General features: G+C 38.0%; 1 protein-coding gene across 1 annotated transcript in view; it reads right to left on the reverse strand.

Moving 5' to 3' along the window:
* Positions 1-17,026, reverse strand: part of SLC2A13 (solute carrier family 2 member 13) — a 381,359-nt gene that overhangs the window by 112,740 nt on the left and 251,593 nt on the right. The window lies entirely within an intron of this gene.

A 17,026-nucleotide genomic window follows, 5' to 3' on the forward strand; every position in this document is an offset into this window, starting at 1 on the left:
CCCCTTCCCAAAGTACCCCCTTGATGCCTGCTCATGGGGGGCTCAGAGCAGAAACCATGAAGGCCTGACCTAGGCAGGGAGCAGGGGAGACCTTTGGAGAGTTAATTCCTTTCCAGCAGTGGTTCCGGGCGAGCCCTTCTCTTTCCTCACCCCTTGCCCACATGCTGGGTTTTTGGGGTGAGCAGCCCCAAGGCCTTGACCCCTGGGGTCACTTAATCCCCAATTGAATATCCATAATATTGAACTATTCAAACAGTCTACTGTTTGGAGACTAACCAGTCTATTCTCAATCATATCTCCAAAGATACCTTTGTCCTCAAGCTCACTATCATGCAATAACTTCAGACTCTTGTTATTTCTTTCCAGAAGTTTTTGTCCTCGCCTTCAAGAGGCCCTCCAAAATTCATACAGAAAACTGTTTCTGAAGCTCAGATTTGATTATGTTACTTCCTTGCCCCATGCCATTGAATGGCTCTCATCTATTACACATCTTGATTTAGTATATAAAGCCCTGCCCTTCCTTCCACCTCATCTCCTGACTGGTGTCCCTTTCTCCAGCACTATCAAACTTTAGAATTCCATGAAGAGCTAACCTGTTTGACCTGGGGGCTTTCTCTACTTCCCTGGTCTGAGAAACTCTTACTCACCCTTGGAGAATTAGATCAAGCTCACTCCTATGTGAGGACTTAATACAGGGCCTGTGAACTTGGATGAGAAAAAAAAAATTCACCTCTATTTCATTAGCCTTTCACTAAAATTTAGCCTTTCCTTCAATTATGAATGTAGGCAATAAACTACGATAATAGAAATCATGTATATTTTCATATCCCATTATAGTAGCTATAGAAATCTCAAAAACCATTTACATTCACTATGGTCTTGAAACTTTGGCATTAGCTCTGCAGCCAGATCTATTACTCAATGTTCGTGAGGAACTACACACATCACTATGTTAACAAATTTATTTAGCAAAATACTTTGGCAACTGTATTTCAATATACTTGATTTCCTTTGTACTCTTATATAATTGATTTTACGCGGCTGGAAACATTACTCTATGAAGGCATCTAGAATAATGTTAAGGTTAAGAACCGTGTGAAGCCTTCTACGACAGCCCTAGGAGAAGTGAATTATGCAAGGACAGGCTCTGCTACATCTGTCAGCCTTTACCACACTACTTTGAAGTTATTTATTCGCATCTTTCTCCCTTCTAGCTTTGAATGTGGAGTAAGGCTTCCTTTTTTCCTTTTAATCTCAATATCCCCTGACCTATTGCCACTCTCAAAAATGTTTATTAAACAATGAACTGATTCCAAAAGTATATAAATATTTTTTTTCTGAAGTGTGGCATTCTTTGATTTGCTAAAGTGTATGAAATCATGCAATGATCAATTGCTGGATGTCTGCTTTCTAAAACCAGGCTGCTTAGGATACAAGATTTCATTTTTCTAGTCTTCCAATGTATTCACCATATAACCTTGATGTTATAGTCCAAGAGGCATGTGTCATACTATCTTGTTTCACTATTTACTCATTAGTATTAGGATAACATTCTCTTGTTATTACCAAGAAACAGTGTCAAAAACTCATTGAAGCATTGCCTGACCAAGTGCGTGACTTGTTGTGTGCCCAGAGATCATCCCATCTCAACTGTTATGTCTGCTGGCATGCCTACAAATGAATCACTAAATATGCTGTAGACAGGATTGGAAGAGACAAAGGCTTGGAAGCTTCCTACATTAACAACTATTTTATAGCGACAATGTGTTACCAAATTTTCTACCAAATATACCTAAATTCCAGGATTATGAAACTATACATGAAACTTCCTTTAGTCAGTGTCACCTACCTTCTTCCAACTCCAGCCAGCCAGCCAACCCCTCTCTTGGCCAGCCAGCCAACCAACCAACCAACCAACCACCCGGTTAACCAAAATAGTTTCTCAAGTTACATTCACTAAAAAGAGTCTTTAAACCAGATTGTTATGCTTTGTATTAAAAAATAAAACAGGGGCGCCTGGGTGGCTGAGTCAGTTAAGTGGCCAGCTCTTGGCTTTGGCTCAGGTCATGGTCTCACAGTTCATGAGTTCAAGCCCCGTGTCAGGCTCTGTGCTGACAGTACAGAGCCTGCTTGAGATTCTCTCTCTACCTTTCTCTCTCTGCCTCTTCCCTGCTTGTGTACATGCTCTCTCTCAAAATAAATAAGGTTAAAAAACAAAATAAAAGAATGGCCCACTGCAAAAGGTATTTCCCTACCTCACATAAAGGGAAAACATAGATAGTAGGGTGTATGTAACATGCTTTTACACTGTGATGGAAATGCTGCAATTCAACAAACCAGAAGGTTTAAATGTTAATCCCTGAACTGTTTTCATCACTCGTTCAATATCATAATCTATAAGAAGGTGATCTTATTTTATTTAAACTTAATTGGAGAATAGTTAAGTTTTTTGGAAACTCCATTTAGTACTCATTTTATTTGCAGTGCCCTTGGCCTTTATTATAGGGAAATACCCCAGTGGTTATGGTGTAGTCTATTGCTGTCACAGTACTGGATGGTGCATTCCTTTTGTTTACACAGAACAAAGTAGGGATGATAATCTAAGGTAGGTTGGCTTGAAATGTGAACAGAACTCTTCCAGGTTGATTTTATTTATTCATTACAACGACCAGAGCTCTTTAATGAGACAAAGGGTCCTTATGGGTTATCAGAGATACATGTTTTTCCCTTTACCTTTTTCTGTTACTTCAAACCTAAATGGACAAGTTCAGAAGAGCTTTTCTCAAAGAGTCTTCTGAATTCCAGAAGGAATGAAAATAGAAGAATAGAAGTGTCAACAAATACTAAGTACTGTTCTTACTATGTTATTGCTATATTTAATAGGCAAGTACGAGGAAGTCTGCAGACCTACACCCCTGGAACATTGCTTCTGAGAGGTGGACGAGAGTCAAGTTTCAGATCCCTGGGCTCCTCTCACCTGAGTATGATTCTAACTGTGTGTAAAGCTTTTGTCCTTGCATGTCATCTACCTGAGCACCCAGCCCTGTCACTCCCCTCCAACCTACTGAGTCTCTATGTCTTCATAGTCAGTGTCAACCCTGCATTACTTCCTGCCTAGGCTACTGAGCTCTTTTACTTCATCTCCCTCTAGCCCCCTTGGTCCTTCTCTATCAGTTATCTACTCTGCAGCCAGAGCGAGCTTTTAAAAACACAAATCAGATTATTTCACCTCAACACCCTTCAAAGACATCTCAGTAATCTAACACAATGTTCTGAATTCTCATGGTTTACGAGGCCCCAGAACAGTCTGTCACTGGCCTGCCATCCAGTCTATCTCTGGGCCATTCTACTGCTGACCTGCTATGCCTCACCTCCCTGGTACACTCCTTGAAGAAGCCCTCCCTAGGGAGGGCCTGTCCACATGATGCTCCTTCTTCCTGCGATATTGTTTCCCTGCTCTGCACAGCTAAACTAGAGTCCTCCTTTTTGTCTTTCTGGTTTCCCAAGAAACACTGCTTGACTGTGGAAAACACAAGTTTGAACACAGGATCCTGCTATTGTGGGGGCTTTGTAGGTCCTTGGCCAAGTGCCAAGGCATGAAGATAAAAAGGTCATGAAGAAAATGAAAATGTCCCGTAAGTGGCCAACTACTTCCAAGAATCTCTTGCACAATTCTCATCCAGGTGTCAAATTCATGCCTGGGTATTTAAATGTTACCAAAAGACATGTATAACTATTTGGAGATAAGGGTATATGATGGGCTTTCTAGTTCAATGCTTATTTTCCCTTTATGTACATTTATCTTCATCTGAAGTAGGTCTATGGATATTATTCAACAGACATATTTTCTTCTGTAACTTCAAAGCATATTAGCCTGTATAACCAGGCCAAAAAAAATTAAAGTAGATTAATTTTAAAGGAAATCACTAGGCGGGAAACAAAATTTGACCAAAATAGAATGTTTCAATTTATAGTGTAATACTACATTCATTGTCAAGTTGCTAAGAATTACTGGATACAAACACATCTTCACCAGGATGCTAAATGCTGAGAAAAAAAATTAGGGGCTACTGGGGTTTCTGCACATTTCTAAATTTTATGATTGAATCTAATAGTTTTGTAGTGTCATGCCAACAATGTATGCTAAATCACACAAGGCTGGTGAAAGGAGAAGGAAAAATGTAGGGAATGCAAAAATGTCTTTACTGTAAATAAACCTTGAGGAGCTAATTAGTTAGGCGTATACAGTTTCTCAAAACTAGCGTCATCACCGTAGGGAGGCCTATAATGAAGCAACAGTTTGTCAATTTCAATGCTTGTAAACTTCATCTGGACAGGAAAACATGAAAATAGTATGCCACAGAAAAAGGACCACATTGATTATTTTTGTACTATTGCTTTAACAATGTTCAAGGGAGTAAAAAAAGAAAAGAAGCTGGCATTTAAAAAAATTGAAGCATTATGGTATGTGGTTTTTAATGGAAGATGTACTCGAATCACCTGAGGGAGAATTTCTAACATATCCTCCACTATTCTGGTGAGGGAGATCCATGGGAATGAGGGATGGGTAGCTTAAACACTTCCTTAGATGATTCTAAGTAAGACTCTCAAATAGGAAATTTTAAAAGATAAAATAAAAATGAATCAAAGGCCCATTCTCTTTTGTAAATTCCTACTAAAATATAGTGATTGTCTCACCCAATAACCCCACTTTATTTCCATGATCTCTTCTACCTAGTTGCTCATAGTTAATCAATTACTATTTAATTCCTCTTGATTTTTCTCTCCTAAGTCTATCTAGAATTACTCTGTTTATCTTCAATATTGCCACTATAGTCCAGGCAACCATTATCTCTCTCATAGACAACCCTAATAACCAATCTCCCTACATGAGCACATGCCTGCCCTCTGTGCACCCCACTCCCAGAGAGAAAGCTTAGAAGTGAAAATCTGGTGAACCCACTACCCTGCTTGAAACTTCTCAATGGGTTCATGTTCCTAGACTGAAGATCAGAGTAGCTCACATGACTTCTGAGGTCCTGCATTATCTGGCTCCACCTACTTTACCAGTGTTTTCTTATGCTTCTCTGACTGCATTAGCATTCTTTCAGTTCCTTGCACTTGCCAAGTTCCCTGTGCCTTGCATGACCTTTGCATCTGCTGTTTCTTCTGCTAGGCATGCTCCTCTCCCCCTTTCAGAGCTCAGTTCAAACATCCTATCCACAGGGTAATCTTTTCTGAAAGACGACCCATTATCCCAAAGTCATCTCCAATTATAAGTTTTACTCATTGTAACAATTCTATAACATTTACTGAATGCTTATTATGTGCCAGACACCATCTTCTTATATTAATTCACCCTTACTATAACCTTATAAGGAGGTGTTCCATAACTATTTTTAAGTAAATGCATGAATACATGAATGAATGAATGAGATGAAAATCCTAGGGCAAGGGTACCTTGAAATTCTACAAAATGTAGTTTAGGAAATATCTGTCTACTTTGAAGGATTTTATGATAGTGATTTACATATACTGAAACCACACTTGAAAATAATAAACTGTCAAAGATTCAATGAAAGTGTTACTTAGCAAAAGTATGAATCTTCAAAGCTTCGATAGCTCTCATAAGAAAATATGTTTAATTAGATACAGAAGAAATAGTACATTAGTAATATGAGAGTATGAAGCCAAAGGCCGTATTGGCAGTATATGTATGTACATTCTTATACAGATATAGGATTTAGATGATACCCACAAAGGAGTTACTTCTCCCAGTCATGGTTAGTACCCTGTGAGAGCTTTTATTCAGTTGGCTGAATATCTGACTACAACAACTTGCTTCTATCTCCATCTCTGTACAGTAAAAAGAAGATCTGAAAGATGTCTTTTAAATTCACTTCACACAAATAGAACCAGGTCTTGGAATAAAATACCAATAATTTAAAAAATTGAAATATTCTGGAGTTTGGAGAAAAATGATAGAGTAGGAGAATCTTGCACTCACCTTGCCCTATGGACACACTGAGATAACAGCTACATCTTTGCAACTAACTAAAGACAACCCGAGGACTGGCAGAAGGGACTGTCCAGCTACTCATACAGAGAAGGCCACATCAAAAAGCATAAGAGGGATGAATGTTGGAAATCAAGCCTACTAGTGAGACTAATCACAAATGGAAGGAGGGGTGCCTAAGTGGCTCAGTTGGTTAAGCATCTGACTTTGGCTCAGATCTCATGGTCCTGATCTCATGGTTCGTGGGTTTGAGCCCCACAACGGGCTCTGTGCTCACAGCTCAGAGCCTGGAGCCTGCTTCAGATTTCGTGTCCCCCCCCCCCTCTCTGCCCCTCCCCTGATCACTTGCTGTCTCTCAAAAATGAGTAAGCGTTAAAAACAAAAAAATGGAAGGAATACCAGAAGCATGGAGAATGGAGAGGATCAGACACCACACTAGCCACACCTGTCCCTGGGACCCTCACTGTGAATGTGAGTCCCCATTACACCCAGCTGTGGTCTTAACTTGGGGAGCTTTAAAAATAAGCAGGGCTTAGGGCACCTGGGTGGCTCAGCTGGCTGAGCGTCAGACTCTTGATTTTGGATCAGGTCATGATCTCATGGTTCATGAGCGCACAGCCTGCCTGGGATCCTCTTTCTCCCTCTCTCTACCCCTCCCCAACACGCTTGCATGCTCTCACTCTCTCTCGTAAAATAAATAAACATTAAAAAAAATAAGCAGGGTTTGATTCTGGGAACTTTAACAATCAACAGGCTTACCTCCAAGAGAGCAGAAGGTGGTAGGAAACTGAGTCCCTTCGCTGAAAGAGTCAGCAAAATAATTATATCTGAGACACACAACCAAAGCAGCAGTTTGAAAAGCACCTAGAGGTGTATGTGAAGATTTACTGGCTTATCTTAGAACATGTGCTGAAGAGGTAATTTCAGGAAATTTCGGGGGCCTTCAGGAAATTTCTCGGGAACAAAAGCGCTTGCAGGTACCATTTCTCTTCCCCATCCCCCAGCCTAGATAGCTGGATGCATGAGGACCCAGTTCTAATACTCTCCATCTACTCTGCTAGCACCGTGTGCCCCACCCCAGCACTTTTCTGTGGACCCCATACAACCTGCCCACCTTGGCTTCTCTCCAAACTGTCTCCTGCTCCACCAGACCCTGCAAGCAACCTGGGCAAAGACTGGTGCTACATCCAAGTTACTCCCACCATGAGGAATCAGGAGATATAACCCCACACACCAGAGTATCTGCAGTTCCAGCAGCTGAGCTTCTTAGCTGCTGCCCTTTGGTGCACCTGCAGCTATGGCAGAGCTTGTTAACTGCCAAGAACCAGGCTAACTGCTGGCTCCGACCACCAGTAAGAGCCTGGGAGCAAGGCGCAAGGGAGCAAGCACTGCCTTTCAGTGAGGGCTAACTGCAGACAGCTCATCTGGATGCTGGCCCTACCCACCAAAAAGCCCATAGCTGCCACAGACTGGCCTCTTAACAGCCTAGGGATCATTACTGGCCCAGTGTGCCTACACCAGGCAAAGTGGGTCATTACAACTGGCCATGCTGAAATCAATCAAGACTTAGTCACAACGTGAAGGAATATGCAGCCCACACAAGGGACACCTCTTGAGACCTGGTTATACTGACCACAAAGGACTGCACTACAGGGCACCACAGGACCTCTTCTATACAAGGTCACTACTTTCAAGATCAGGAGATGTGGCTGACTTTTCTAATACACATAAACAAACATAAAGAGTTAGACAAAACGAGGAGACAGAGGAATATGTTCCAAATGAAAAAATAAACAAAATCACAGCAAAAAAGTTAAATGAAGCAGAGATAAGCAGTATGCCTGATAAAGAATTCAAAGTAATGACCACAAAGATACTCACTAGACTTAAGAGTGAATTAGCTCAGTGAGAACTTCAACAAAGAGAAAAAAATATAAAAAATAATCAGTAACACATTCATATCATAGGGATCCCAGAAGAAGAAGAGAGAGAAGAGGACAGAAAACTTATTTGCAGAAATAACAGCTGAAAGCTCCCCTAATCTGGGCAAGGAAACAGACATCAAAGTATAGGAAGCGAAGAGAGTCCCTAACAAGTTGAACCCAAGGAGGTCCACACCAAAGGACACAGCCATTAAAATGACAAAAAGTAATGATAAAGGGAGAGGTTTTAAGTAATGAAAAATAAAAAAAGGAAACAAAGTATTAGCTTAGGAGACAGCTTTTGCCTCTTCCTGACTTCTGAACATGTAATTGCTCAGGAGGATAATGGAAGCTTCCATATTATTCTTCTCCTAATGGAAATTCTAGAGGAGGGATCCTCCCCTCTCCTCCAAAGGGAGCAGAAAGGTATGGCTACATGAGAATTTACTTCTTTACTTCCTTTCAAGAACTTTTCTCTGTTCCACATCCTAACTCCTGTTCTTGTTTAATAGAACCAGAGTTTAATGGCTTACAACTCAGGTGCAGGCCCTGCTTCTAGGTTTAAAATGGGAGCTGTTGAGTAATATATGTGAGTAGATGCTCCTCTGGATCTGAGCTGTGGTCTCTTCTGTGCTCTCCTTGGAGCTTGTTGAGTTGGCTGTCAACCCAGTTAGGAAATAGGGGAAGCAGGCCCCAAGAGTATTGTCTTTCCTCAGGCCAAGATCTCTCCCTCATATGTGGAATCCTTGGTGAGGAAGCTTAGGAGCTGCTACTACTGCCCATGGCACTGGCATGTGACACCCAGTGACAGAGGACATGCAAGTGTGACCGGGGTTCCATTCTCTGGGCATGACAAGCATCTGGCCCTTTCTCCTGGAGATTAACTGGAGTGTAGGAGTGTGGCCAGTGGTGAGGAGGCCATTAGAGTTCTCATCCCCTTCCCCATACAGACACTTTTGGATAAATAACAGAAGTAATAGGTGAGTGGCCATATTCCAAAGCTGGCTCCCTGCCCCAATCCCTCAGGGAATGTTGCCTGATCATCTGCCAATGAGTTTCTGGGGCTGCCTCTATCATAAATACTCTGATTAAAATGTAAATGTAGGGGCGCCTGGGTGGCGCAGTTGGTTAAGCGTCCGACTTCAGCCAGGTCACGATCTCGCGGTCCGTGAGTTCGAGCCCCGCGTCAGGCTCTGGGCTGATGGCTCAGAGCCTGGAGCCTGTTTCCGATTCTGTGTCTCCCTCTCTCTCTGCCCCTCCCCCGTTCATGCTCTGTCTCTCTTTGTCCCAAAAATAAATAAAAATGTTGAAAAAAAAAAAAATGTAAATGTAGCCAACTTATCAGCTTCCCATTAAAATGACTCTAAAAATGCCATTAATCAGCTGAAAGATACGTAGTGAAATATCACTCATCAATTGTAACTGCTTATGATAATTAACAAAGCTTTATATTTACCCCAAGCATGTGTTGATCTATCCATTATGCCAAGGTTCGCTCTCACACTATTCGTTTTCTTCCGTAATGCATTTTTGCTGTTATCCATAGGCTAATGAAAGCCAGGAAATCAATAAATATAAATTATGCATGCAAAGAAAAAAATGAGAGAAAAGAACACCATTACATACAAGGGAAACACCATGCAACTAACAACATTTTTTAGCAGAAATTTTGCAGGCAAGAAGGGACTGGCATGATATATTGAAAGTGCTAAAAGGAAAGAGCCTATAAACAAGAATACCCAGTAATGTTATCATTCAGAATAGAAGGAGAGATACAGAGTTTCCCAGACAAAAGTTAAGGAGTTCATCACCACTAAACCAACCTTACAAGAAACCTTAAAGGGAATTCTTTAAGTGGAAATAATGAGAAATAAGAAAATTCTGAAAGAAAAAAAAAGCAAACATACAGTAAAGGTAGGAAGTAGATTAATCACTTATAAAGCCAGTATGGAGATGAAAACACAAAAGAAGTAAAATCAATTATACCTACAAAAATTAGTCAAAGGATACACAAAATAAAAGGATGCAGAATATGACTTCATATACATAAGACATTGAGGGGGAGTAAAGAATTAATACTTTTAGAATGTGTTTGAACTTAAGTGACAATCAACTTAATACAGACTGCTATACACACCAGATATATATGAGACCAATGGTAACCACAAATCAAAAACCTATAAGAGATACAGAAAATTGAAAGAGAAAGGCACCCAAGCATAACTCCAAAGAAAACCATCAAACTATAAGGGGGATAGAGTAAAAACGAAGGAACAGATAAGTACAAATAACCAGAAAACAATGAACAAAATGGCAATCAGGAAACACCTATCAAATATAACTTTAAGTGTAATGAGCTTAATGATCCAATCAAAAAACATATGGTGACAGAATAAATGAAAAATCAGACCCATCTATATGCTGCCTACATAAGATTCACTTCAGACCTAAAGACACAGAACGAAAACGAAGAGACAGAAAACATATTTCACGAAAATGGAGGTGCAAAAAGAAGCCAAGGTACCAATACTTACAACACACAAAACTGACTTAAAAACACTGTAGCAAGAGACATAAAGGGATTGACCTAACAAGAGGATATAACAATTGTAAATATCTATGTACCCAAGATTGGAGCACCAAAATAAAATGAATATTAACAGACATAAAGGGAGAAATTGAGAGTAATACAATCAGAGTAGGGAACTTTACCACCCCATTTACATCAATAAATAGATTATCCAGACAGAAAAATCAATAAGAAAAGTGTGGCTTTGAAGACACATTAGACCAGGTGAACCTAACAGATACATACAGAACATTCCATCCAAAAACAACAGAATACACATTCTTTTCAACTGCACAGATCATATGTTGGGTCACACAATAATTCTCAATAAATTTAAGAAGGCTGAAATCTTATCAAGCGTCTTTTCGTACCATAATGGTAGGTATGAAAACCATAATGGTATGAAACTAGAAATAAATTACAAGAAAAAACTCTGGAACACACACAAACACATGGAGACTAAACAATAAATGGGTCAAGTAAGAAATAGAAGTGGAAATCAAAAAATACAGAGAAAAATGAAAATGAAAATACACTGTCCAAAATCTTTGGGACACAGCAAAAGCAGTTACAAAAGGTAAGTTTACAGTGATACAAGCCAGCTTCAAGAAACAAAAAAAATTTCAAAAACCTGGTTCTACACCTACAAGAGCTAGGAAAAGATGATTAAATCTCATAGCAAGTGGAAGGAAGGAAATAATAGAGATTCAAGTGGAAATAAATGAAATAAAGACTAAAAAAAAAAAATAGAAAAGAGGAATGAAACCAAGACCCAGTTCTTTTAAAAGATAAAAATAATAAACCTTTAGTCAGACTCATCAACAAAAAAAAGGGAGAGGACATGAATACATACAATCAGAAATGAAGGATAAGAAATAACAACTGATACCAAGGAAATACAGAGGGATTATAAGAGAATATTATGAAGAATTATATGCCAAAAAATTGGACAACCTAGAAAAAAATGGATAAATTCCTAGAAACATACAATTTTCCAAAACTGAATCAGGAAGAAACAGAAAATATGAACTGAACAATTATTAGTCATGAAGTTGAATCAGTAATCAAAAAACTCCCAACAAACAAAAGTTCAGGACCAGATGGCTTCACAGGTGAATTCTACCAAACAAAGAATAGTTCATATTTATTCTTCTCAAACTATTCCAAAAAATAGAAGAGGAAGGAAAACTTGGGCCAGTACTACACGGATACCAAAACCAAGGACACTACAAAAAATGAAAACTACAGGCCAGTATCTTTGATGAACACAAATGCAAAAATCCTAAAAAAAGATATTAGCAAACTGAATTCGACAATACATTTTAAAAAATCATTCACCATAATCAAGTGGGATTTATTCCAGGGATCCAAGGGTGGTTCAATATTCACAAATCAATCAGAGTGATATGTCACATTAACAAGAGGAAGGATAAAAACCAAATGATCATCTCAATAGATGCAGAAAAAACATCTGACAAAATGTAACATCCATTAACGGTAAAAACTTTCAATAAAGTGGATTTAGAGGGAACATATGTCAACATAATAAAAGCCATATATATGAAAAACCCACAGCTAACATCATATTAATGGTAAAAAAATGGTTAAGAATGGTAAAAAACTGAAAGATTTTCCAGTGAGTTCAGTAATAAGACACAGATGTCCACTCTTACCACTTTTACTCAACATAGTACTGGAAATCCTATGGCAGTGATCACACAAGAAAAAGAAATAAAGGGCATCCAAATTGGTAAGGAAGAAATAAAACCATCACTACTTGCAGATGACATGGTACTACATACAGAAAACTTTAAAGACTCCACCAAAAACCATTACAACTGAATGAATTCAGAAAAGTTGCAGGATGCAAAAGTAATATATTGAAATCTCTTGCATTTTCTGTATACTAATAATGAAGTAGCAAAAGGAGAATTAAAAAAACAGTTCTATTTACAATTGTACCAAAAAGAATAAAATACCTAGGGATAAATTTAACAAAGGAGGTGGAAGGCCTATACTGAAGGTGATAAGACATTGATGAAAGAAATTAAAGACAACACAAATGGAAAGTTACACCATGTTCATACACTGGAAGAATTAATATCATTAAAATGTTCATACTACCCCAAGCAATCTACAGATCTGATGCAATGCTATCAAAATACCAACAGCATTTTTCACATAAATTGAACAAATAATTCTAAATTTGTATTAGAACCACAAAAGACCTAGTCAAAGCTTTCCTGAGAAAGAAGAGCAAAGCTGGACGTATCACAATCCTAGGTTTCAAGATATACTACAAAGCTATTGTAATTAAAACAGTGTGGTCCTAGCACAAAAACAGACACATATATCAGTGGAACAAAACAGAGAGTCCTTGGGGCACCTGGGTGGCTCAGCAGGTTGAGCATCTGATTTTGGCTCAGGTCACTATCTCACAATTTGTGGGTTCAAGCCCCGTGCTGGGCTCTGTGCTGGAGCCTGCTTCAGATTTTGTGTCTCCCTCTCTTTCTGTTCTTCCTCTGCAGTGTGTGCACACTCTCGCACTCTCTCTCTCTCTCTCTCTCTCTCTCTCAAATAAACAGTTTAAAAAAAAAAAAAAGAATCCACTAAGAAACCTTCACTTATATGGTCAATCATCTAATGACAATGGAGGGAAGAATGCACAATAAGGGATAAGACTGTCTTTTCCATAAATAGTGTTGGGAAAACTGTACAGCTACATTAAAAAAAATGAAACTGGACCACTTTCTTACACCATACACAAAAATAAACTGTAGATGGATTAAAGACCTAAATGTAAGACTTGGAACCCAAACACCCCTAGAAGAAAACATAGGTAGTAATCTCTTGGACACCACCCTTAGCAGCATATTTATGTATGTCTCTTCAGTCAAGAAAAACAAAAGCAAAAATAAACTATTGGGGTTACATCAAAATAAAAAGCCTTTATGCAGCAAAGGAAACCACCCACAAAACAAAAGGGTAACCCAGTGAATGGAGAAGATATTTGCAAATGACATGTCCCAGAAGGTATTCATATTCAAAATATATAAAGAACTTATTATACAAGTCAACACTAAAGAAAAACAATCTGATCAAAAAATGCACAGAAAACCGGAATATACATATTTTTTTAAAAAGGTATACAGATGGCCAAAAGACACATGAAAAGATGCTCAACATCACTAATCATCAGGAAAATGCATACCAAAACCACAGCTAGGAATCACCTTAATACCTGTTAGAATGGTTAGAAATAAAAAGACAAGAAATAACAAGTGTTGGCAAGGATATGGAGAAAAGGGAATCCTCCTGCACTGTTGGCAGGAAGTAAATTGGTGCAACAACTGCAGGAAACAGGAAGGAGGTTCCTCAAAAAATTAAAAATAGAAATATCAGGTGATCCAATAATTCTACTATTGGTTATTCACCCAAAGAAAACAAAAACACTAATTTAAAAAGATATATGCACCCCTATGTTTATTATACATATGGTCAAGGTATGAAACAACCTAAGTGTCCACCAGTAAATGAATGGACAAAGAATATACAGTATTTATATATTATGCAGCCATAAGAAAGAATGGTATCTTAATATTTGCAACAACATGGATGGACCTAGAGGGCATTATGCCAAATGAAATTAAGTCAGACAGAGAAAGACAAATATTATACGATTCCACTTATGTGTAGAATCTAAAAAACAAAACGAAGAAACAACAAAAAGCCCAAACAGACTCTTAAATATAGATAACAAAAGGTGGTTACCAGATTGGAGGTGGATGGAGGAATAGGAGAAATAGGTGAAGGGAATGAAGAAGTACAGACTCACAGTTATAAAATAAGTCACCAATGTGAAAGGTATACCTGAAACTAATATAGCACTGCATGGTAATTACACTTCAACAAAAAAAATCAAAACAATCCAAAAATGGGAAGTTCACACTGGAAAATATTTAGAATCGTCAATCTCTTGGGTTCAAATACTTAGTGACCCTCAACCTACAATATTATGGGCCCAAATCTACATTAATGCCTGCCACATAATGAATATTTATCAAACTAAAAAAGAACCACCATTCTTGAACCATTCATTTTTGTAAATCATCTACTGGACTCTAATTGGAATGGATTACATACTCATCACTACAGTCTACAGATCTCTACAAATAGAAGTATTAAGTCAGTGGGCATAGGCATTTAATTTTTATTAGGCAGAACTGTATTCTTTCCGAAATGAAGAAAAAATATTTACACTTCCATCAATAGTATACAATATTTTTAATATAGATATTAAATCAATTTCCCTTTTAAATCTGTCTTATTTGCTCAATTCCATGGGAAAAGCACAGCACCTACATTTACAGCCTAAACATTACTCATCCTATGGTACTGTATTACAAACATGACTTTCATGTTTATCTTAAATGGGAAAATGTATACATAGTCTTAACAAAAACAACAAAATCAGTAAGGATAACAGAATAAAATAAGTAAGGGGAATGCAGGCCTATTTTATAAAATCACTCAGACTATATATACACACTGTCAAATACCCACAAAGGCTAATATGTTACCCTGAAAGAAGGCACAAAATATATAACCGTTTTTCACATTTACCAACTCCCAAAGGACATCAAAAATTTGGTTCCGCTTTAAAAACTGCTGCCCATTTTTGTGATGAGAATAAAAGTAGGCTGAATCACTTCTCCTATTCCATTATACCTTGGTGTTGAGATATTAGGTAGATGACAACTTAGAAGGAACAGAAGGATTAATAGGTTGATAACCATAAACTTCTATGCAAACTATATTAGGGTAATAAGTATTTTTATTTAAACTTTAAAAGTTGATGTCAAGAAAACTAATTTATTATGAAAATCATTCAAAAGTTATTTATTCTTTTTGTGTATCAGAAGCTCATAAAACTTTTCTCATACTCCAGCTGACTTTCTATCTTTAGGTGATTTGACCATGCATGTTATCAGTCTTACTCTGAATCTAAATTACTCCATCTAAATCAGATATCATACTAGAGTTGTTGCTCAAACAACAGTGATTTTTTAAATAATTTGTCAGAAGTAACTGCTGAAAACATTTTACTTAAAATATCCATCAAGAAAAACAAAAGAAGGGGCACCTGGGTGGATCAGTCAGTTGCCAACTTTGGCTCAGGTCATGATCTCCTGGCTCCTGAGTTTGAGCCCCACAGTGGGCTCTGTGCTGTCAGCTGACAGCCTGGAGCCTGCTTTGGATTCTGTGTCTCCCTCTCTGCCCCTCCCCCGCTCGCTTGCCCTCTCTCTCAAAAATAAAATAAACATAAAAAAAAAGAAAAAAGAAAAAAAGTAGAGCACGCAGAATTCTGGTAATGGCTCTATCATCTAGCAGTTGATGTGGGATGTCCAAAGAAAGTAAACATCACTACATCTAGGAATGGTCTATTCTAAAGTTAACTTCTTTTATCTTTAAGTCTTCTTTAGAACAAGATAAAGACTACTAAAAAAATCAGTAAGCCAATGAATAAGTAACCTTATTAGTAAGAGAAAGAAGGAGTATAACCATTTATCTCTAAAGGAAAGTGAGTATCAGAATTTTTGACCAGGAAGGCATAGCAATATATAGCTTCCTCATTATTGTAATGAGAATTCCACCATAAATATAATACCTGCTCAATAAGAACTTGTAAGTGGATCCCAAGTGGAATTCAGTATATCCATGTAATGTTTTAATTTCATACAGGAGTATCTGACTAAAAGTTAATAAATTAACAAATCATTCACCTATTGACTGTGTCCATCTAACTGAGGCTGACGGAATATCATATTTTGTTTTTAAAGCTAGGTCTTGTTCTAGCCATATATTTTAAAGGGGCTGCTAGCCTTTTCAACCACTAAAAAGAAGTTATAAACTTTGAAACTCTGCTGCTAGATAATTGTTCTGCTCAATCTCTAATTAATTTGTTTGTTCATTCTTCAGTCCACTTGTCTATCCATCCATCTCTCCAACTTCTAATCACACAGTGTGTCTATCATTAGACTTAACATTGGAGCCCCTACATCTGCAGTTGGCCATCAGAATATATTTCACTTTCTTCCACCATCTCTTTCTACTTTCTAATGCTCTAGAAGAACCCCAGCAGTGAAAGAAAACTTCCTTTTCTGCTTACATGAATGAGGGGATACCTGTGGAACTCTGTGAAGACTGTTAGAATATGCAGATTATAATCTACTATATCAGACATGTATATCATAGAAGAGTTTAATTGCTCACTAAAGTTATTTATTTTACCTGGAATGTAGACGCCACTGAGTCGTATATAATCTAAAATGGTTTCACAGTATTTCTGCTTAGATTGCATAACAATCCCAACTTTTAATTTCCAGAAAAACATCATCAACATTGTGTCAAACTCCCTTTTTCCTTAACCATTTTACCCTCGTGTCTTTGCAAATGCTATTCCTCCTTCTGGTGGTCCCTCCCTGTCACCTTTCCCACCCTTACCTTCCTCTGTATGCA

The sequence above is a fragment of the Lynx rufus genome, unplaced genomic scaffold (assembly GCF_022079265.1).
Source record: "Lynx rufus isolate CCGP_SWC_20201006 ecotype Redwood Valley unplaced genomic scaffold, mLynRuf1.p SCAF_7, whole genome shotgun sequence".
NCBI classification, from domain to species: domain Eukaryota; kingdom Metazoa; phylum Chordata; class Mammalia; order Carnivora; family Felidae; genus Lynx; species Lynx rufus.